The following is a 24,526-nucleotide window of genomic DNA, read 5'->3' as shown; positions in this document are numbered from 1 at the left end:
TTTTATGAGCTCAGAGCATGACGATCTGGTTTGCATTTGCAACACAGAGGGAAGCAATAAGGGGCAGCAGAGAGGCTTTCTAAGGAGTACCTTATGGAGGTTGGTTTCACCAGAGAGCACCTATGAGTGAGCAGGCTGACTGACTGGAGGAAGATGGGGAAAGAAGCCCTGGGCAGACTCAGGGTACCAAGTTCTGGCATCATCCATACCACCTACTACCTGTGCCCCAGAAAAAAGCACTGAACCACTCAGCCCAAGCTTTGCCTGAAAATGATGAAACTAAATTACATACGTTCTGAGATTCCTTCTAGCTTGAAAATTCTGTTATTTCAGCTCTTTCTGAAACCCCCCTTTATGAATCTTTAAGAACTCTGAAAAAAATTAATGTAAATACCTAGCATAATAAGTTGCCTATAATTGATACCTGGTCATTGTTTACTTCGTAAAAAAATGAACTGGGCTTCCCTGGTGGCGCAGTGGTTGAGAGTCTGCCTGCCAATGCAGGGGACACGGGTTCGAGCCCTGGTCTGGGAAGATCCCACATGCCGCGGAGCAACTAGGCCCGTGAGCCACAATTACTGAGTCTGTGCGTCTGGAGCCTGTGCTCCGCAACAAGAGAGGCCGCGATAGTGAGAGGCCCGCGCACCGCGATGAAGAGTGGCCCCCACTTGGCACAACTAGAGAAAGCCCTCGCACAGAAACGAAGACCCAACACAGCCATAAATAAATAAATAAATACTTAAAAAAAAAATGAACTGATGCTGATAAAGATACAAATAAAGGGTATTTTAAAAAATCAACAATCACAGATATATTATACTCACATATACACATGCCCTCCTATGTGTATGTTATTATCTTACTTCAAGAATTGCCAATTGTTGTGACCTCTGTATGTAGAACAGTGTATTCGACATTATAGGGAGAGGGTAGAATAATCCACACCCCTGTCCCTCACCATCAAATAGAAAAGACAGAAGAGACACAAGAAAAAGATGACAACTCACGGACAGGACAAGATACGATTCAAATTCAGATGTGCTATAGTAAATGCAACCGGCACTTTAGAGCCAGTCATGACAATCAAGATGTTGTATGAGAAAGAGATGGACACACACTATATCAGCCAGGGTTCCCAGCAGGAAACAGAAGGCACACTCAAAAGGGCTGAACTAGAGAGAGTTTTATACAGGGACTATTTACAGGGTGAAGCACCTAGAAACTAGCAACAGCTGGGAAACTATCACTACTACCTGCAGGTCTGAAGGGCAAGGGGAGAAACAGTGTGAGCTGGAGCCATGAAAGTGAGCTGTCCATAAGTGCTTAGAAGAAATCAGTCATTGTCAGGACCTCAGCAAGGTTGAGGGGACAGCAGTGAGGAGGGTAAATACCCCGACACTCTCTCCTCCTGCCTTCCGATCCCCTGCCTGTGTCTCCCATTGCTGAACCCAACCAGAAGCAGGACAATGGAGTCCAGGTGTGGTAGTTCATAGATGTAAGCCTCTTGGTACAGAGGCAGGCAGAGAATGAATGGAGGGGTGAGGGGAGGAAGGAGAACACACATACACACACGTATGCATGCATGCATAGACACTGGAGATGTATTCGGGACAAGTATGTCTTTGACTTGTCCCAAACTGTAGAAAAAAAGAAAAAAAAAGAAAAAATGTAAAGAAAAAAATCTAGAAAAAATCTAGGAAACAAGATTATTTATCTTACCAAAGGATCTCACCATAGGACTAATCTAAATTTAAACATCAAGGTCTTCTAACATATCTCAGGTATAATTTATACAAACAGAAACGTTTTAAACTGCAAGTAACATCTACAAGATGCTCATATTGATGCGCGGTGTGTTTGTTTACTTAGGGCCTAACAAGGGAAACTGTTAAGAAGACAACCCACCAGACAAAATTGTCTAAATTTTCCTTAATCCTCTTCCCTCACCCCACCCCCAATTTCCAAAGATAAAACAAACTCCAAAGTTTGCACGCCAACACATTTTTCCGTTTATATTTTCTATCAGTTGGCAATTAAAACAAGAATCCCAGAGGTCAGCCAAAAGTCTTAAAAAACAAATGAAAGAGTCAGATATATTATCTCTGGATTCAAAAGTGCAAAACGACCTGTTATGAGAAACCACCTGGAAAACGGCACTTGGCAGGCGGCGTTTCAGAGATCCACAGTTCAAACGGTAATTCCCTGCCAACTAACGCTTAACCTTTAACAGAGACCCTCGGAGAAAGTTCTAGCAGTATGGAATATTGAAGCCTTTGTAACGCCATCTGCTTTTACGCAGAGTACCAATGATGGTAACGGGAATCTGGAGCTGGGACGAGGATTAGGATTGCTCCTCGGGGTGGCAGAGGGTGGGGAGAGTAATGTGTGAGGGAGGGCGGAGGAAGAGGAGAGTTAAAAGATGTCTCCTGGTCACCTCCCAATTAGGGACCACATGTCTGAGATTTCTCAGGATGGTCCCCGTCTCAGATACCCTAGGCCATACTGCTTACATGTCCAATCCTGGGGAAATAGTTAAACAAATTATGGTCCTTTAACTTGATGGGGAAATATGTTGCCATTAAAATTAATGAGTCAGTAATGACTGAAAAATCCTTGAGTTTATTCACTCACAGTGACGTTTGAATCCCTACTGCACACTACAGATGGTGTAAGGGTGTTCAGGCTGTAATGATGAACTATATAGCATGAAACACACATGTTATATAACACAGAATGACCTCCAGGATCAGACTGCCGACATCTGAATCTCTGCTCCACCACTGAAAAGCTGGACGACCTTGAGCAATTTCCCTGAATACCGTGTGCCTCAAGTGATCTCCATTGTAAGACAGGGATAATAGTGGTACCTTCTACATAGGATTGTAGTGAGGATAAGTTCACATGTGTAAAGCTTGTAACAGTGCAAGTAGTAGGTAATCAATAAATCTTAGCTATATTACAATATGAAGTGCCTGTCCTTACAGTCTTGGTTTAGTAAGAGATGCAGATACAAACAGGAAAATGATGGTATAATGGTAAGCGCAATCAAAGGCTTCCCCTCAGGCTAACATTATGCTGGGAATGGAAGAGATCAGGAGGGCCTCCTGTTCATAAAAATAAAGACAGTGCGTCTTTGCCACTTGAGTCAGACAGGAGAAAACAGGAACGGTCAGTCTACTTTCTCCCGCATTCCACTGAGCACTTCCGGAGTTTATTTCATCGTCCAAGCTTCCCCAAGTCTGGGGTGCACGAAAGACAAAGGGTGGAAGACAGAGGAAATGATACCAAGTGTCCAGACAGACCTGCCAGCCTCCACCACCGAGGGAGTGAGTGGTACGCGCTTCGCTTTTTCACAGGCTGGAGTGCATGGGGTTTCTTCGTGGCCTCCTCATTTTAAGAACGGTGTTCATTTCTGGGACAGCCCCAAGATGTTCTCTCGCTGGGATCGGCTAGCAATCTCCAAAGCAAAGGAATCCTCTTTTCCCCTCAAAATGTCTCATTGGTTATTCCTTCCTTTGAAGTTGGAAGACAGAATTACTTTCATCTGCCTGGAAAATCAGCAGAGTAGAGAGGAATCCTGCTTGGAATCGGAATGAGGGATCGGGTAGCTCAGCTCTTCCTTAAGGTGAGCCCATGGTCTGCCTTCACTCCTTTTGGAAGAGAGACGCTGTGTAAATCAACATCCACCTGTATCAGTTTGGCAGCAAATGATACCAAACCCCGATTCAAAATAGCTTGAACAAGGAGGAAATAATCATCTCACATGATGGGAAGTGCAGAGAAAGATGGTGCTTCTGGACGACTCTCTGGGATCTACCCTCTCATGCATGTTGGTCTCATCCTAAGGCTGGTGGCAAGATGCCTACAGCCGTTCTAGACAGCAGTGTACCAAGGAAGCAAAGGGTTCATTTGGTTTTTTGTGTTTTTTTCTTAGTAATGAGCAAACCTTCCCCAGAAGCTCTATAAGAGACATTCCTTCACACCTCATTGCGCAGACTTGGATCACATACTCTTTCCTACACTTGTCTCTGGGGTGTGGAATGGAAGTATCACAATTGGAGTGAACTAATCGCCTCAGATAATGGATGCTGCTGGGTCCATGTGACCACTGAGCCTGCAATGGGCTTCTGGCGAGGACAGAAGAAGGAAACGAACATGAATATATTCAGAGGGGTCAGCGTGCTGTACGGTTATTCTCACAGACAGAATTCGGATAAGCCACAGCATCAAACACATTCAGAAGTGCCTCTGCCTGATACTCCACACCTACAAAGAAGAAGAATCACTGACCTGATAGAGAAGATGCTAACATACATGGTATAAATGCCCAAGAACCACTCTATTCAGGGCCTGGACATTTATAATGATTATTGTTGAGCTGACAGTGTATCGTGGCCTGTTAGCATTCTGTCCCAAGTGGGCACCTGCGGCAGAGGGGTATAAATACAGAAGGAAGAACTGAGAGGAGGAGGGAGGGTCACTCGCCAGTAAACGTGATGGACTGAAATGAGAGAAAAGGAATTTTTTAAAGTATGGGGGGACGGGTTCACTCAACTCTCAGAGACAAAGAGAACAGAAGAAACAATGACTGCAACAAAATTTTTGGAAGCTGGGAAGTGGTCTAACCCGTGGTAACTGACTTAACAGACAAAAGAAAGCTGAAACCTAGCACAGCAGGATGGGAAGCCTGGAAGCAGGCAGGGACTCATGCCACAGAGTTCCAGGGTCTCTGGAACTGGGGGCACCAGGCACTGAGGGGGTCAGGGGCCCAAAAGCAGTAGGGCTGGCTGCGAGACTGTGCCTGAAGCTGTCAGACCCCAGGTCACCCCTCTCAGTCCTGGCTCCCAAGCGACTGCCTATATTGAGACCTGTTTGCTCTTTTGAATCAGAACAACTGTGGAATCCAAAACACTAAGTGTAGCTGAGACAAGGGGTGTGCTTTAAAAACAGGGAAATCAGAGAAGGTCTCCATACCAAATGCTAGACTCCTGGTCTCGGTTCGAGTCTGGCTCACAGAACGCGGCAGTCACCAATTCCCCTCGGTATGGGGATTTCTCTTCCCCTGGTCAGTTTCCTTTGAGAGGAAGGACCTTCCACCAACAGGTGGAAATCCTCCAATGAAACCATTCAACAGGACAATTCTACAGCAGAAGTGCTCAGGGCTGGCCACACATGTGACTCACCTGGGGAGCTCTTGATAATCACCGCTACCTGGGCCCTAGCAAGATCCTACATCATTCAGTTACTTGGCAAATCTAAATGGAAAGTTTACTGTGTGCCAGGAATTGTTCCAAATTCTGAAACACTGTTCTAGGTGTTCTTCTTGGTAAGGTGGAACTATTCCTGGGTATCAGCCCCATCCAGATATGCAGACCTTCGGTAACTTTTCAGTAGTCAGTTCCAGATTATCAGACATTTGAGGAAAGCCTTTAACATGTAAGAGACTTAAAAACAAAAACAAAACAAAACAAAAACTAAGAGGAAAATCAGAGGAAAAGAAACAGAACAGGGAGTAGAGGGAAGCTTCTAAGAAACTGCCACTGAGATCCTCAGAGAATTGAAAAGCTTTTCATCAGTGAAATGAGAACAGGAGGTTATAAAAAGAAAAATTTGGAGATTTTTAAAGAGCTCTTGGAAAGTAGAAATTTGATGGCAGACATGGACATTCAATATATGGGTTGGAAGAGAAAATGAGGAAATTTCCCAGGAAGTAGAATTTGTTTTTAAAGGAGATAGAAAATATAACAGAAAAAGTAAGAAAATTAGAGAGTCAAGCTATGAGGGCCCCCTTTCAACTTAATACGTGTTCCAGAAGAGGAGAGAAATCATTTTTTTAATATTCCAGAAAATGGTTTAGAACTGAAGGACATGAGTTTCCAGATTAAGAAGGTCCAATGAAAGCCAATAAATGGATGAAAAAAAGACTCACGGCAAGGTATATTATAATGAGATTTCATTACAGAGAGAAAGGACATTACAAAGACAAGACACTTTCAGAGAAGGGGAAATGATTATATTCAAAGCATCAGGAGTTAGAATGACAGGCATCTCAACGGCAATACTGAACCTGGAAGAGCACCGCTTTCAAAATTCAGAAAAGGATTTCCAATGTAGAGTTCATACCCCAGTAAATTATCAGTCAAACTTGGAAGATCTCAAAAAGTTTATCTCCTGTGTACTCTTTCTCAGGAACTTCTAGAAGATGTTTTACCAGCAAGATATCAGAAACAAAGAAAGAGGAAGATAAGGGTCTACAAAACAGGTGATGCCGCATGAGAAAGAGCAAAATGAATCACTGGTATGACGATGAAAGGGGATTCCAGGATGATGCTGTGCCTCGGGCCACAAGAGCAGCAAATCCAGAGCGAAGGAGGCCAGAGGGCTCTTCGAGGGGGATGAACCAGGAGGAGCAGGGCGCACCTGCTATTTAGAAACACGGACAGAGTTGAAGCAGTTGCCTCTGGGCACCAGAGCTGAGGTTGGTGAGAGGTGGGCCGAGTGAATGCTGTTTCTAGTTACAAGCCTTGTAGAACTATCTGGCTTTAAAATTACGTATAGGTACAGCTTTGATAAGGAAGGAAGGGAAGCTCAGGCAATGAATCAGATTCCAGAATGAAAACCCAGGCAAAGATCAGGAGAACCCGCTTCTAGGAGGCAGCCAAGGTGCTCGGTTTCTCTGGGAAACAGAGAAGAGTTGCTGAAGGCAGCAGAGGCTGAACACCTGGCAGAGCAGGTGAGACGAGAACTCGATGGCCCGGGAAAACAGGCAGGAATGGGGTCACTATTTCCTTTCAAGGAAACAATTCTTAAGTGTGACCTGCCTGGAGTTACGGAGATCAGTAGGAACAGAGGATTAAAGGGAGTTGTGCGTGCCAAGTGTGGTGTCAGGCAACTTACGGAAGAGAGAAGGCAAACAGAAAGGCAGTTTTGGAACACCTTACTGCTCTTTAGGCCGGCTGTCTCCCTTTCCCCCTAGATTAGGAAGAGATTGACTCTATCTCCTCAGACAATTATGCCCAGCTGCGCTGGCTCACAGAGATCAAGGCTGAAAGCGCACCAGCAAGCCTGAAACCCTGAGTCCGCGTAGGTTTCCCTATCACTTTCCCTGGTACATCCTATTTCTGTTTCTTCTGTGTGTGACACACTCTGAGCACTCTTTTCTTTCCTTTAGAACCGGGCACTGGACTGGTTTCCCAAAGCCCACCCTACTCACGGGTCCCCAGGGCAGCACCTGAGGGACAGTGGGTTTGGCTAGCAGTCCTGAAGGCAACTAACTGTGGGTGGGTCCTGTTAACTTTGTTAACACCTCAGTAAGAGAAGAGTGCCACGTTCGTCTACACGTTAATGAGGATATGACTGCCAGATGAACTTTTGGTGGTAGGGAGATCCCCTTGTACCTTACTTTTCAGTTCATTTGCAAAGTGAATTTAGAGTTGCAAAACGGTATAGGAGTGCGAAGTCTGAAAGTACTACATTTTATGTGTATTTAAAGATACTTCTACATTATTTAGAGTTTATGCCACCCCCCTTACCATATGAAACTCAGCCTAGATACTTCTACATTATTTAGAGTTCATGCCACTCCCCTTACCATATGAAACTCAGCCTGACCTATTTTTATGAAAAGCGTTTACTATTTACATTCACGGAATCTATTCCCCAGGAATTGGTTCCCAGGGTGACAGCTGTAGTTCCCTCCTCTTTACCCCCCCATCTCATGAGACAAACTTTGACTTAATTTCACTCCTAGTGTTTACAAACTGCTTACTAGAGAATTGCGGCATGACGGAAAATGTCATTCTTTCCGCAAACAGCCTTCATCTTTAAAATCTTTGATTTGTGGATCCTACAACCAAAACATTGTGTGAATCAGGGGTGGGGGAGTTGTCCAAGCAGGCTGTTTAGTAGTTTAGGGCCAAGATCTGTCCCCAGAGGAGATTATGATCACGGAGGGATCATAAACAGTTCCTGCTGGTAGAAGCCGCGGCTTTTCTCTACCCCAGATTCATCCCCTGCTAGTCACAGAGAGAAGCGGGCGGGGGGATAAGGACAGAGTAACAGCTGCCTGGGGTGCTGGACACCGCCTCTCCCTTCTTGGGCTTCGGCACCTCTTCTCCGAGGTGACTGTAAGAAGCGTGGCTCTGGAGCCCCTCCGGACTTGTGCCTGGTTCCCCCAACCCCCCAGCGCTCCCCGCCCCGCCGCTCACACACACTCCGGGCGCCTCCTTCCGTCTAGTAATCGACAAACCAGTTCCATGTCGGTTACTCCTCCCAAGGAGCACAAACCATCTCTAAACACGCAAATCCCCCAAGCCAAAAACAAGACACCCAAGTGATCTGCGAGATGAATACCGCGGGCGTTAGTTGGCTGCCGCGTTTCTCGGAGGCTGTGGCTCAATTTCCACATCTGTGCATGCAGCCTCAATCCGCACCCCAACCCGGATCGGATGGGGACGCCTGAGCTTTTTGTTTGCTAAGCCGATTCCTACCTCCAGTTGTGAAGTCACCTTCCGGGGGGCGGCGGGGGGGGTCTCCTCTCGACGCCTTCGGTGGAGGCTCGGTCAGGAGCAGCTGGCCCCGGGTAATCCTCCCGGGCTGGGCTCACACGCCCCGGGGCCGAGCCTGAGCCTAATCACCTGCTGGCCGCGGGCGGGGGTGCTCAGCGCGGGCGCCCGGCCTGGGACGCGGCTCCCCGGGGCGCCCCCCGACGGTCCTTCAGGAGCATGGCTGGTGCAGGAGTCCCTACCGCTAGCCTGCGAGCGCTGCAGGTCTGTGGGAGGATCCCCGCCTCCCTCCTCCAGCCCCGGTTGGGAGGTTATGAAAAGACTGTGATGGAATCCCGGCTCGGCTCGTCACTTCCCTGCTCACTTGTCAAAACTCACGGCATTCCAGAACCCCTTCCCCGGTCACTCCCCTCGCAGGGAAAAAGGAAACCGCCCCGGAGAGGTTTCAGGGAGTTTGGGGTTTCTGACGCAGACACCTCTGCTTGTATCAACTGCTGCGGCGCTTCCAGCTTTAACTGGGAGCAGGTTTGAGGAGAAGACGCCCTACCCAGCTACCCTCGCCCGGTCAGAAGTTCTCCCTCCAGCCGCCGCGAGAAGCTCCACCTCCCCGACATCAATTCATTTCATAACCTCTCCGTTTCATAATCAGCAGCAGCACGGGTTCTTACTGGGGGTGGGGTGGGGTCAGGGGGAGCCCCGAACTAGAATCACAACCGTCACACGCCGGGCAGGGTATCAGACAACTTTCCAGAGGGCTGCAGTCAGATTCTTTCTCCTGGAGAAACCAAATTTACCACTGCTGAATTACAATCGCCGGTGACCGCACAACTGAAGCATTTCCTTTATACCTTCTCGCGCTCCCGCGCCCCTCCCGTCTTCTGCGTGGTTCAGTCAACAAGTCATCCCCCAGAGAGGCATGAATGGGCTAGGGCCGCGCAGCCATATCTCCAGCTGCAAACTGATGAGGAAGCCCTACCCACGAGGCCGAATTGTTTACATCACACCCTCTGAGGGCTTCCTGTCTTAAATTAATGGGAATACAAAGAAGACAGGAAAAGAGTGCTTGCTTTTCTTAGAGCAGGGATGGGGGCTGGCGGGGGGCGGGGGGCAGGGTGCCCCTCATCTCACTGCGAAGAGGTTGCTTTTCAAAACTTCAATTGTATTTCATTCCTTTTTCCCACTTTGAACACTTGTTGAAAAGGAAAAGCATCGCTGTGCCAAACCTCAAACCATTAAGGAACTTCTGCTCAAAACACATTTTCACCTAGCTTGGAAAGGGATCCAGGTTGGAGCTCGCAGGGGGAGCTAGAGGTATGGGGACCGCCTGTGGTTGAAGGGCACAGATCTCCCCACAGCCTGAAGCCCTGCACCACACAGGCACCCACACTCACCCCACGCCTTGGGGTTCATGCCAGATTCTTGCCCCAGTCCCACTCTCCACCCCTGTGTCTCTAAGCTATGGTTCTCTTCCTGGGCATCCCACAGGTCTGCAATGGACAGATCTGGTAGAATTCAAAGCAATTAATTAAAAAGGAGGAGGCAAAAGAAGGCTTCCATTCTCGGGACCATTATTGCCACTGGAAAGGGTAATTAGAGTCTGGGAGGGGCCAACCCACGTCCAGGCTGGCCTGGACATCTACCCACTCTCGGAGGCAGCCCGCAGAGCACATGGTAAATAATTATCATAATCGCCAGTCCTGAAATTACCCCCAGTTGCTTCATTCAGGTTGGCACAACAGCAAACCCAGACACAGGCAGGAATGCCAGGCGGTGGCATTCCTCCTTTGGAAGTACTAGTAGGGAACAAAACCCCAGGATAAAGTATATCTCAAAGTGGTATGGCATTGCAACCAACAATGACAACGGAGTTTAGGAGAACAGTACACATGCCCAGTGAGAACAAGCTCTGCAAGCCAGTCCTCAAAATACTGCAATTCCTGGGTCAAAGCAAGTTAGACTGATGATTTTAGAAAGAGCCAAGTGTATCAGAACTCTCTAACAGAAAGTGACTGCCTTACAAATATTATAAGGGTCCAAGTGAATGTTAGTTCCTCCCTACTTCCCCTTTTCCTCTCTTCTGCCAGGAGGTGGTAGTCCTGGTGGATTCATTAGCATACTTTTATGTGGCATCTTGGTATCTGATAAGTTTTACGGAAATTAGGTTCAAATTGAATAATCTTCGAATAATTTCAGAAGGGCTCCCTTTCTTGCTTCTGATTGCTTCCTCCGCTGACAGTTTTCTTCTAACTTTCTCTACTCCTTCCATCTGGTATGTAATTTATGATGTGCAAATCAATGCTGATTTTAAGCATAACGCAAATAAATATTCCCCTCTTCCTCCACCACTCTGTGCCTAAGCTCAGTTTAGGGTGTGTATGTGCTGAGAATTAAAATCTGACCACATCTGTATAATATCTTAATTTCAGGAAAGCTTTTGAATGCATATGACATTCTCATCAGCAGGCCAGAAAGATATGATCTGGTCTGTCTTTTCCCTCACTGGGTTTCACTGCAGACTGGAAAAGAGATCACTGGCTCAGTAAACATAAGGGTGCTTAAAATGTGGCCTCCAATTTTATCCTAGGTCTGGTTTAAATAATACTTAAAATTGCTATATGCACACCCAGAGCCTACAAGTAATATTAATTTGAATGGGAATTGCCGATATGCTAAGAGAATCCAAATTGGCTTCAACACATGAAGGAAATGTTTCATGAAAAACAGTTTCAAGTTCAGCATGACGGCTGATTACAGAAGTAGTATCCTGAGGGGTGATGATCAAAATGGCAGGCATAAACGGGGCTTAATATCTAGATTGGAGAATAACTGACAAGGATGTGAGGATCACAGATGATTGTGCATTTAATAGGAATCTGTGTGTTTTACTGATAAGAAATAGGCAACACAGCAGTGGGGTGAATTCAGTTGGTGGGAGTCTGACATGAAAGGAAAAGTGTCTCTCCCCATTTCTCTCTCCCCCATAATAAGGAATTTGGCAGCGGATAGACTCTTAATAGGGTGGTAGGTCCAGTCCGAGGCCCCTTATTTTAAGGGCAACGTGGAGACACTGGAAAGGTTCCAGAGGAAAACCAAAATGATTAAAGAGACAGAAAATAGAACCTATGAGGGAAGGTTAAAGGATTTGGAGTTGTTTAGTCTAGAGTGAAAAACTGCCTAAAGGCAAACTTAACAGTCTTCTCCTCCCACTTGAAAGGTTATTATAAAGAGGACACAGACCAGCTGTTCTTCATCTCTACAGAAGACAGAAGAGGTAAGAGATTCAAAATGCAACACTAAAATTTGGGTCAGACACAAAGAAGACATGCTTGATGCTAATGGTCTCTGACTTGACATTGACATCACTGTGCAATCTTCACCTCTCAGACTCCATCCCAGTGATAGTCTTGTGTGTTTAGGCAGAAGCCAGGCTGGAGAACTCCTTTCCTTCCCTTCTAGGGCTGCAGTAGTCCTCATGACTCCATTGAATGGGGGGGGGGGGCGATGATTCTAAGCATACATGTTCCCTAATTCAGAAACACGGTGCCAAAAGAATATAATTCTCTCTTAAAACATATGCCCACATCTCATCGGACCTTTGTTTATTGGGTGGGTATCTCTAAAAATATGCCCAGCTTCAGACATTGACAAACATATTTTATAGATTCACCCCTCTATATTGTTTCTATATACAGGCAGCATTACTTTTTTTTTTTTGCAGTGCCACATGTGGGATCTTAGTTCCCCGACGAGGGATTGAACCCATGGCCCCTGCATTGGAAACACAGAGTCTTAACCACTGGACTGCCAGGGAAGTCCCAGGACAGCATTACTTTTTGTTTAGTGAGCACACAAATATTAGTTGATGATGATAATGATAATAATAGCTACGAATTATTAAACTCTTCCTATAATTATGTTGGGCACTGTGCTAGCTACTTTATGTAGATTGTCTATCTCATTTATTTTTTGCAGTAGCCCTGTGAAGTGGATATAATTATTAGCCTTATTCTAATACAAGGAAACTGAGTCACAATGAGGTTAAGTAACACAGCTAGTAAATGTTGGAGTCCCAATTCAAACCCATTTAGTCTGAATCAAAAGGGTCTGCTTAACCGTTACACCACTGCCTCTCATTCATTATTTTTAGCTCTTGAGAGGGAGGAAACATTGCAAAAAGAAGTATTTATTCTTGCTGGCCCAAACTGATTAAAAACCAAGTCTTCTACAGGTTTACATCGCCTGGGAAGCACAGTTGTATTTTTCCCAGCATAGCAGAGGAAGGAAGGACTGACTTTGCCTTTTGATCAGAAGTATGCCTTGCTATCTCCCACAAAGCTAAAAATCGAATCAAAGTACATCTCTATTTTATTAATTAGAAACACTTAGCTATTCATCTATACTCTAATTTTGCTTATAGTAAGTGTTCCATGACTGTTGAATGAATGAATACAAATGTAGTATGACTTTGATGCTTTAAGGCAAACTGAGCTGAATTGAGTTTTTCCAGCATGCTGGTGGTCAAGGCTCTGGTGGGTCATTTCTATGGCCCTCTTATCAGATGTTCCTTAAGAGTCTTAAAATCCAACTGTTTCCTTTAATTCAGCATCCATGAGAAAGGCATATGTACGGGTCGCATTTTCCCAGCGTCAACTACTTTTAGATCAAGAAAAGATTTTTAGTGGGGTTTATTGAGTGCTGTTGTATATCAACAATAGATGATTCATAAGTGAAACAGACATCAAAATGATTTTTAGAAAGGCAAACGAACCACACACAAACAAAAAATTAAAAGCCTTGATCCAAATTACGCCAAAGGACAGATATTTTCCCATTAGGACAATTTATCCTGAGTCTATAAACAGAGAGGGGCATAATTACCCAAGTGTTTGCTAACAGATCTAAACCTTATGTAGCTATAAAAAGCTGGAGAGAGGAAGAAAGAGGAAATTCCCAGAAGAAGATCCCCCACCACATCCAGGGCCATCAGATCCCCATAAATACAAAGCCCAGCCGTGGTACCAAGTGGAGCATGAGAAGAAACCTCAGGATTTTAACACAAGCCACAGAAATAACTTTGAATTGTCTTAAAACTAAACAGTGACAATTCTATCCAATAAACTTTCAGCCGACACATGGGCAGAGGGGTGACTTACTGGCATTCCAGATGTAGTTAATAGAAACGTGATGCCCAGAATAAAAAAGGTATTCAGTAAATGTTGATTGAATGGATGGATGAGTGAATGAATGTCTGAACAGATGTCCAAGCTGCCTCTTCCCCTCTTTGAATCTCTGTTGGAAAGATGTCTTCGATGCTTCAAACCCAAAGCGCACACAGAGGTGTTGAACCATTTGAACTGGTACCCTAAGAAAAGGTCTAGAGCCAGAGACTGGTTTCCGACCCAAAGATACCAATTGATGATCTTGCCATGAACACAGGAAGGGGGACTGCAATACCTGTGGAGCATCTTTGCAGGCCTTGATTCAAAAGCTCCCATTATTTACAGTATTTGAAGTCCAACACTTGAAGTCCAACAGAATCAAGTACTAAGTTGCTAGCATCTATTGAGCACTTACTGGATGCTGGATCTTGTTCTAAGCCCTTTATGTATTAACTCATTAAATCCTTATTACAATCTTAAGACTATGTACTATTATTTACAACCCATCCTACAGGCAACAAAACTGGGCCAGAAGATTACCTAAGTTAGCGCATGGTCACACAACTAGTAAGCAGAGGAACTGGAACTCAAAAAGACTGCATCTGGAACCAGCTCTTCCTCCTAACTGCTGTCCAATGCTACCCGTCCAAATCTTACCTCCTGTCACTGCTCAACACAAATTCACTATCCAAGTCAAAGTGTTTACCCACAGACATTCAAAGAGCATTCTAACCTCTGCAGGATGTGACCCATGACTCCCCTAGTGCACCTCTCTCCTGCGTGCTCTCATCACTTATTCTGCAACGAACACAACTGTAACTTATTTGATTCATATCACATCTCTCCAGCCAGGTATTAGGTTCCTTGGAGTTAGGACAATGTGTTGCATGGCAGTCTGGGGATATAGTACAATAAGGAAGACCTAGATTTAAAGTCCAAATCCCGTAATTATTACCCATGGAACTCTGGGTAAGTCATTTAACACTTCCTATTCTCATATTCAAACTATATTCCTTACGGGCTTGCTGAAAAGGGGAGATTAAATGAGAAAATGAAGCATACAGTATAGGATGATGCCTGATGTGGTAAGCCAGTGATTTTCAACCAGCAGCTATTTTGACCCCCAAGAAACATTTGGCAGTGTCTGGAGATATTTTTGATAGTCACAGCTGTGGGGAAGGGTGCTACTGGCATCTAGTAGGTAGAGCTCAGCAATGCTGCTAAACATCCTACAAAGCACGGGGCAGGCTCCCGCAACAAAGGATTATCCATCCAGAATGTCAGTAGCAAGAGTACTGAGGTTGAGACACCCCACTGCGAGCTATTAAAAATTTATCAACAATAAAAGTTCCCATTCTCTCTCCTTTCCTTATTTTTCACGGTACTGTGCTTCTGGGAGGTGTTCTGTAAATCTTTGTTGGGTAAACCTTTGGACAAATGGGTAAGTGAATGTATGAGTTCTAAGATACTTTGCTAGTAAACACTTGAGAGTGTGGTCTAGTCATGGCAGGGGTTCAAGTGGGAGTTAATTAACCTAGAACCAGAACCTTCAAATATCCATGCACAATGAAAGGAATCTGAAAATCTGAAAAAAACCCAATATAATACTGGGGGCCTGAGCCCAGTGAAAGTGATGTCAACGTTGGTCCTAGGAAAGCTGGAGAACTTAGACAAAGGCCAGCTCCTCCTCACTGGTGGCTTCCCAAGTGATTTGGCTATCAGCCTACAAATGCTCCCTCATCTGACTCTATTTTCTACCCCAAAGATACAGTAAAACAGCCAGAAGGCCATGGAAGAATTTATTCAACTCTCTACCCTAGGCCATCACCCATCCGCCCCTGCAGCAACCACACACAACCTGGGGCCCAATCAGGTGAACTCTCATCTAGAACATGGATTAAAAAACACAGTGGAAGCAAAAAGGGCATGTAGTGATTACCTGAGGTCTTCAACAGGTTCAGTAAGATCGGTTGCAAGAAATGGAAACCCAAGAATAAAAGCCTACACTCCTGGATATAGCATAAATCACATTAACACAAACCAGAAAACCAAAAGATCTCTTCCATCTCCCATTCTCTAGACTTGGTGGCAACATCTGCTTCTTAAGTTCTTAAGCAGAATTTAAGAACTCCCAGTCTTTTATAGTCAGAATCCATGAATGATTCTAGTGTGGTTGGATATGAGAAAATCTAAAACTTAATTTGAGTTTCCAGGCATCTTTAAGCATATCTGGGATATGAACTAAATACCTGAACTAAATTACCCGCCCAGAACTGTAAGAAAGATCTTGCCTTGGGCGCCTAACACATCTAAGCTGGGATTGTCCTCCACACTCTAACCACCTTCCCGAATCACCTCTAATCAATTCCTATTCGCCTCTCTGGGCTCAGCTCAGACATCACCTCTGGGGATCCCACCCTGGCCCTCCCCTGGAATATATCTGAGGCCCTCCTTGCAGCTTCAATAGCATCCCCACTGCCCATTCACTTGTCTGATTACCCTTTCAGACTGTGGCCTTGTTTACTATTTTATTCCCAGGGCCTAGCACTGGGCCTGGAACATACAGGTGCCCAATAAATAGTTGTTGAATGAATGAGTATAAAACATTCATTCCTGGGACTTCCCGGGCAGTCCAGTGGTTAAAATTCCGTGCTCCCACTGCAGGGGGCATGGGTTCAATCTGTGGTCAGGGAACTAAGAACCCGCATGCCGTGCGGGACGGCCAAAAACAAAAACAAAAACAAAAACAAAAAACATTCATTCCTGAAACTACTTATTGAGTGCCTACTGTGAATCAAGTATTGGTTTAGGCACTGGGAAAACAACTATTACTATCTTAGTATTAACAACAACAACAGTAAAAACTATTGTAGCTAATGTTTATTGGGCATTTACTGTATACCAGGGATCATGCCAAGCTCTTCTCTGTATTGTCTTTTAAACCTCCCCCCCCATACCCATATGGCAGATACTATTATTACTCCCACTGTACAAATGAAAAAAGATGCCAAGCCACTCTTATGGACCTTAATGGGAAAGAATCTCTGACATTTAAATTCCTTCAGGTCTATTTACATGGGCTTAACTCACATCAACTAAGAAAAGGTTACCTGTAATTCACTCATGAGCTTTGCTTATGTCTGTCCCTTGCCTGGAAAGTCCCTATCCATTCTTCATATTGTCTGAGATTTATTTTAAAATATTTTGGTATAGGCTATCAAGTGATGACAACTGTAATCTACACTCCAGAGGCTGTGAGCTGCCATTTGAAGGATACTTATCAAAGTCCATCCGGCAGCAGACATCTGAAATGTCACTACCTAAATCTGCAGCACAAGGTTCTGCAGTTACTGAAATGAAGGTTAGAAATATTGTTTTTCCTCTGTGGAATGAGAAATTTTTAAGATAAGTTGGTTAGAACGGTTCGTACAGCCAGCTCTGTCGCTGCCTGCTGAGCTGTAAGAGTCCAGGGTGTGGTGCTTCGGCGGTGGGACTCCATATGTCTGGGGTCCTCCCAGTTAACAGAGGATTCTGTCACTGGGCCTGATGATAAAATCAGGTGATTCTGCCCACAGAGGACTACTGCATGCCTTTCAGAGTGAACCTGCTGGGAAGGGGCCCAATGGAGCGCCTACAAGAACAGCAGGGGAGATGCACCAAATTTATCCAGGCAGGTGGTAGGACTATTTCTGTGCCTGCTTGCTAATACCTGCTCTAAGTATGGCAGGAGTCAAGGACTTGCTTTCATGGTAACCTACCACCTGGCACTGAGGCTGTAGCGTTCTCAACCTTTCCTGATAATAGGAAGCTACTGATGTTTAACAAAAGAACCTGACAACTGTGAGCAGCCAATTGGCTCGGGCAACACCCTCTCCCCTACCCTGGTCTCTTGAGAACATCCGACACTAAGCTCAAAATCCCCCGCTGCTGCAAAGGCCGTCTTGATGACTCAACTCCACTCAGGAGCTCTGAGGAACCCTCTAGTTGCCTGCACACAGTGGAGATCCTTTTGATAGACTCCAATCACCTAAGATAACCTGGACGAGTCTCTTCCAACACCCTGAAAAAGTCTAATTTAGCAAATGAGTTTACTTTAGGGTATGAATTATCGAGCCAAGGGCCACACTAGGTGCTGAGAAAACACTGACGAGCGGCACTGACCGTGGGCCCAGTGAGCTTAGAGATGGTGGCAGGACAAACATAGCAACAGGCGTTAGTTCCAATGCAGCGTGGGCTAACTGCTAAGTTCAGGGGCTATGAGAAGTCCATCAGGGACACCTGATTAGACCTGGAAGGTCAGGGAAGGCCTCCAGAAGACGTGACTGGAAGCTGAGCCATGGGGATGAGCAGGCATTAGCACGATGAAGAAAAGACTCCAGGAAGAGGAACTGCCAAGTGAAAAGGTCCAGAGCACAGACACGGGCGCCATGCTCTGAGTTCACAAAGGTTCAGCCTGGCTGCAAGTGGGGTCGGCTGGAGGTGGAGTGAGGAGAGTGGAAAACTGGACGGGGGCTGGAGAAGCAGGGCTTTGTGAGGAAGTGGTTTGGGCTTCATTCTTGAAGGGCTTTTGGCAGAGGAATGCATGAACAGATTTCCACGTCAGAATGATCATGCTGGCTCCGGGGAGACCAGTTGGACGGACGCATGGACAGGGGTGAGGGAGCTGTTGTACGAATCCAGGCAAGACAAGATGGCGCCTGGCCTCGGGGAGTCTCTGTGGGCCCGTACTTTCCCTATATCTGGGATGAAACTCCAGCATGGCTCTGTCTACAGCTCTCTGCCTCTGCCAGACTGTCAGTCCTTTGAGTGCAGAAATTGGAATTTACTCATCTCTGGAGCCTTTGTGCTCCCAGGGGATGAAAAACTCTCAGTAAGGGGTTGGTGGTGCCTTTTGAAGGACAGAATTCCTTAATTACAAAAATGATTTCCTTTTGCTGGGTTCCTCATCGCCAGACCCCCGCCGCCACCCCGCCTCGCTGCCTGTAAAAATCTCCTCAGCAACTACTGTATTTCTTTTACATTTGGTCACTCCAAGGTGTAGGGTGACTCCAACTTCACTTCATTTTGATTTTTAGTCTTCACAGCCTCCTGAACATCTTAACACTGTCCTTTTCTCTCAGTACAGCCTAGCTCATGCCCCCATTCCATACAGTCAAGACTTCACACAGGTCGGCTTAAAGTGCCCCTCCCCACCGTCTTGCAACTTCCCCAGGGATGACCTCACTTATGTGAAGCAGTGACTCCCTCCCACCTGATTTCCTAAATCCATGTCATAATTTATGTATAAAAACAAAACAGTCCCACCATCTGCAAGAAGCATTCATGAACTCCGGCTAACCTGGTAGAGAATCCCACCCAGCCTTAATCCCATGAATATGTATTCCTGTCAACTGCCCATGATTCGATGTTTTCCCTTCAAGGACATAATACCACGTCCTTGTCTCTACCTCCCTTGCCTGTACCATCAAGCTCCTACTCCGTGCTCCCCTGGCCCTGTTCCCTGGACCAGCCAAAATTCCCTGGACTTGTTCCAGCCCACAGGGGTCTTCTACTTTGACCTACCCCTGAGAACTGGGGCTCGGCCAGGACGAACTCAGAAGCAGAAAACCCACTGTAGCCACTACCCACCTCCAGCCTTGGCCCAAACCTCAGCCTTGCCAGCTGGCTTCCAATAGTGAGCACTGAGTTACCCAGAAGGGCTTCTATAGACTCTGTAGTAGAGTTAAAAGTGGGCAGTATCCTAGAGATTATTCCTTTCCCCGGGGGCCTTCATCTCCTTGGGGCTGGTGCCCTTCCTTCCACAGGTTTGTACTAAAGTTGACAGATACAATATAGGAGACCCACTAACATTAAAATTTTAGGTGAAAAATGAATATTTTTTTAGTATTTAGTCCCAAATATTGTATGGAATTTTTTATTTGCTAAGTTTAACAACCTTAGTTTGTACTTGCTACTCAGTTTTTTAAAAAATCCTATCTACACTTAATAGGCAAATAACTATGCAGAAAACAAAACACATATACACTGTTAAAACTTGGGACCCTTGAAAATATCCTTTGTGTTCTCTATTTCTCACTCTGATGGACGTCTTCTTACAAGGATAGGTTTGCAATCATCTTTATAGCTCACTTGAAGTCCCTCGCCTCTGTCCAACCTTGCTCGCTTGGTTTATAATTCTCTTCCCATGATCACTCTTTGCATCATTAAGTTCAGCCACTTTGACCTTTCTTCCATTCCCAAGCAATTACCATTCAATCGAGGGCTTCACCTTGACTTGCTCTATCTTATGATGATATATCAAAACCTCTCCTCTTTACAAGTCAGTGAACTACATTAAGGAAACACTGAACGGTTAGTGTTGTCCCGTGCTCTCCAACTCTAGGAAATCCTTCCAGAAAAGCAACTCCAGGACCCCAACCCTAGTTCTGATCTGGTCCACCACTGCTCTCCAGTAGCCAGAGAAGGTCCTAGTCGGGAAAAGCAAGAGACCAGATAAAGCCCTGAACAATTTTCTCACAAATGAAAAAAATGGATTCCTCCCAGAGTCTCAGGGGACATCTTAATCATGTTGTTTACAAAAGCCATACTCTTTACAAATCGCGCCACAAAAAGGGCACATTTAACATTACGCCAGGAGTGGAGAGTTTAACCCCTTTATAAATGTATGTCTGGGGGAAAGGACAGGAAGGGGAGCTATAACTCTGCAGTTACTTTCCAGTTTTCACAGAGAGTAATTGGGATTGAGAGAGACTGTGGATAAAACTCAGAGAGGGAACCAGAGTAGCAGTCAAGATCTGATGAGATATGGATGCTCCCTGGGTGGGCTGGTTAGGAAGGAAGGATACTAGTGAGATCAGGAAAGAGTCGTTAACGTAACAAGGGGGAAAAACACTTTGAATTACCAGGAGAACATCATTAAGGACAGCCATGGTGGTAGAGAGGTAGATAATGTCATTGCTATTTACAACTTCCATCATATTATTAGGATGATCATCACTTTCCTCTATCACTTCATCCCCACGAGAAAGGTAAGATAGATAATTATTACATCCTCTCCAAAGGAAAAGAATGCAATGAGAAGGATGTAGGAACTTCAAGGGACCCAGGTTTCCTCACTTCTGGTCCAGGTGCCTTCCTTGCCTAGCAGATAGTTGTTGCTCTCTTAGGAACCAGCTGGACCCTGGCCAGGAAGTTGCTTTCAGACTTATCCCAGCACTTCTGGAAGGATGTGCTTGGGATTTCGGACTGGGCTGTGTCAGGGTGAGCAGCCCAGGAAGAAAAAGGGGCCTGGGTTTGGATCCTGTCTCTTCTTTGCCAGCCTGAATTCTCTCATCTGTATTTGGGGCTAATGATGGTTATGGCGAAGCGGTGTTGTGCGCTGTCACTGTGCTGACACGCGTGGAGTGATGGCGCAGAGCTGCATGCATTCACGTTATTATTAACAGTGACTCTAAGTGTAGGTTCAGGAATCTAACCTGTGTTCACATCTATGCAAATCCTCACTAAGGGAGAGATGAAATTGATGAGAGCTGGGTAGTTTCTCAGAGCTACCAAAAGGCTGCTTGACTTACATGTTTTCTGAAGTGACAAGAGAAAGTTACAAGCTAACAATGGCTCCCATCTGTTGACTGCTCACTGTGTCAGATACTGTGATAAGCCTTTACATGCATACCCTCATTTACTCTCCCATCACCTTAGGAGTCAGGAATTGTTCTTTACTCCAGTTTACAGTTAGGGAAACCTTGGTTTAGTGGGGTTAAGAAACTGCCCATCGTTACACATTTCATAAGTGATAGGATCCAGATTCATTAAGTTTATGCTCTTCAACAGACACATGTAGCCCAACCAAACAAACCATTCTTGTAGTGGGGTGTGTGTGTGTGTGTGTGTGCGTGCGCGTGTGTGTGTGCGTGCGTGCGTGTGTGTGTGCGCGTGTGTGTGTGCGTGCGTGTGTGTGCGTGCGCACGCACGCTCGTGCATTCAGAAGAAAATACATCAAATACTAACAGTGGTTACCTCTGGGTAGTGGGATTACAGGTGGTCACTTTCTTCTTTTTGTCTTACTGAATTGAGTATGCACTGCTCTTATCATTTTAAATATTTTTCATTTTGATAACAAATACGAACTTTGTAAATCAAAACAAGTCTTCAAAAATATAATGAAAATGACTACACCTTGGACACATATTGGGGGAGGAAAGATATAGTCATGGCATTTTCAAAGTCCAATGTAATAATTAAACTTTCAAGTTTTTCTTTCAGTCAAAGAAACCTTCAGAATAAAATGAGCTTCTTGAAAATAAAAATTATATTCCTCCCTGCCACCTAAAAGCTCAGGTTCCATTAGCCCTGGCTTTTAGGCAGAAGATCTGAGTTCTAAATCTTAAATCTGCTCATGATTTGATCATCAATGCTAATCCAAAGATTTTTCAATTATTCACTCTAGAACACCACCACCGAGTTCTTAAAATCTGTTTTGTTTTACTACATTTTCTCTCTGCATGACTATTTATAACTTCTGAGCAAACCCCTTTTCTTCTCCGGTCATTACTAAGGATAAAATGATGAAAGATCCCCAAAGCAAACATTCGTCTTACTGTTTGCTCTGAACTCTGAAGTCTTCTTCCAGAGAACTGCGATGATAAATTAAGATTCTGTACACCCTGGAAACAGAGCTAGTCCACAAGGATGACCTTAGTGGGGGAGTAAAGGAATTGAAAGCAAATCGAAGGAACTCAAACATGATGACCTTTTCCTGTTTTTTTGCTGTTGGCAACAGTGCAGGAGGAGACATGAGAGAGGCTCCTGTCCTCCAGAGCTGGGGCCCAGTCCTGGTGAGAGCGCCTGGGGGGCAAGCGGTCCCCCAGGTCATGTGATCATGTGACCCAGAGGGAGTCATTTCACCTAGTGGGCTTATACCTTCTCATCTGCAAAATGAATATTTCATACCAGTGTAGCATCAAGAATGCTCAACAAAGACATAGTGAGCCTAGATTTGGGGGGAGGAGTTCAGGCATGTGAATTCTGTTTGAAAATTCAATATGGATTCTTATACAATATTTATTGTTATTATTATATAGATTCTTATTTTGGGGAATTAACTAAAATATACCTTTCCTCTTCTTTCAACAGTGAATTAACATATATTATTTTAATAATCCTGGATAGACTGGACACCTTCTTCTAAAAGGAATTCCTAGAGGTGATCATAAAAGCCTTTGCCTACACTTCCACTTTTGTCATTATCGCACTATCGTGGTGGGAGAGAGAAAGGAGGATTTAGATTGAGTTGGGGAAATTTGCAAAAGTCACATTTGTTTGTTTTTGCAAAAACAATAAAATTACTACTTGTTTATAGAGAAAAGACTGCAACAAGCTTCCATAAACACCACCAGCATGCTATTTTTTGTAAGGATACATTTCAATGTATTCGAAAACATATAAGTCAGACTGGTGAATTGGGAACATCAATATAGAACACCTTTTTGCAAACATAGCAAATTAAAAAGCACTTAACATGTAATACTTCTATCTATTTTCAGGTGGACAATTATGGAAATTCCAAATCTGGATCCACCGGGGTTTAAGACTACGTTCTCAATCACTGATGCTTCTGCCAGAAATAATGGGACTGATTCAGGATACACAGAACCGAGACTTTGGTTTTAAGAAGGAATATTTATCTTATTCAACATTTATTGAGCTTTCATTATATATTAGGTGCTGAGCTAATCAGAGATGCCTACCCAACCCCAGACCATGAACCTCTGGTTTTTCCAGTGCTATTAATGAAATGTTAAATATCAGCTTTAAAAATCACTGAAGGAGAAGATGAGCTATCTGTAACTGTTCCTAGATGAACTTTACCACTTAGTCCGTAAGGCAAGATCCTTAGGCTAAAAGATAAACTTTAAAAACATTAACTAGAGCAGCACAGAGAAGAAAGGTATAGAAGATACTTGACGGATAAGAACTTGCAGTGGTCTCCGGCTGTAATAATTGCATCAGTCATGGCCACACATCAGTGACCACCATTCTGCTACATTATCTTTGAATTGTGTATACTGGACAGACTCCAGCACAGAAACGAACTGAATTGTCTTGCTCTCAATCATAACACACAGAGTGTTCTTTCTTTGTTTCAAAAGCAACTGAGAGTTGAGTCCACCTGACTGGGCTATCAAAGTTATGAAATACCAGCAGATACTTCTGAAGAGCAAATATTCCTAGACAGTTCAGGGTTTTTTTCTTTTTGATCACTCCTTACTTAAGACAACTAATAACAGAAAAAAATAAACCTCATAAAGATATATTTCCCAGTCACTGAACTCTTATTTTTCTCCACAAGCTGAGGTCACCCATCAGTTTTCAGGCTTGAAATGTCAAAATGAAAAACTCACCAGGAATGAGCACTGCAAAACATTCTGGGGAGCCGGCACGCAGATGTCACCACCAAGCCACAGCTTACAGCCTCTCTCTACCTTCTATTTCTGTGGCAGAGTCAAAAGAATTTTAAAGGGTGTCCATAAATTCAAGAAACTTTTTGTTCCTCATCTTTAAACTGATGTCTTGTTGTCATGAAATCAGCCATGTTAAACTCCAGGAAACCCCTTTAAGCCAAAGCTTTGATTAAAGAGGTATATTAGTTAAAAGTGGAGGGTCTAAGCGTGTCCTAGCCCACATCTTTAGACTGTGGCAACCAGTGGCTAGCAACGGAGGAGGGGGAACAGTTGCTCTAACTGGTCACATTCTTCTCCAGACCTGGAGACCCTAGAAGAGGAGTCAAGGGATAGAAGGAGCTCTTTTCAGGTGTTTCCTCTTCCTGGAAACAAAATCTGGCTTAGCTTCTGGTGCTTGTTGTTC

General features: G+C 44.7%; 1 protein-coding gene across 2 annotated transcripts in view; it reads right to left on the bottom strand.

Annotated features, from left to right (window-relative positions):
- PDZD2 (PDZ domain containing 2) overlaps nucleotides 1–24,526 on the bottom strand; it is a 373,142-nt gene that overhangs the window by 179,961 nt on the left and 168,655 nt on the right. The window contains exon 1 of one of the 2 annotated variants that reach the window (XM_036846553.1): nucleotides 8,490–9,142. The exons of the other annotated variant lie outside the window; for it this stretch is intronic. The gene's annotated coding sequence lies outside the window, so the exon portion shown is untranslated. Of the gene's footprint in view, nucleotides 1–8,489; nucleotides 9,143–24,526 lie in introns of those variants that run through there. 2 annotated transcript variants of the gene reach the window in all.

Source organism: Balaenoptera musculus, chromosome 3 (genome assembly GCF_009873245.2).
Source record: "Balaenoptera musculus isolate JJ_BM4_2016_0621 chromosome 3, mBalMus1.pri.v3, whole genome shotgun sequence".
Taxonomy (NCBI): Eukaryota; Metazoa; Chordata; class Mammalia; order Artiodactyla; family Balaenopteridae; genus Balaenoptera; species Balaenoptera musculus.
This window is presented reverse-complemented; position numbering and strand designations above follow the sequence as displayed.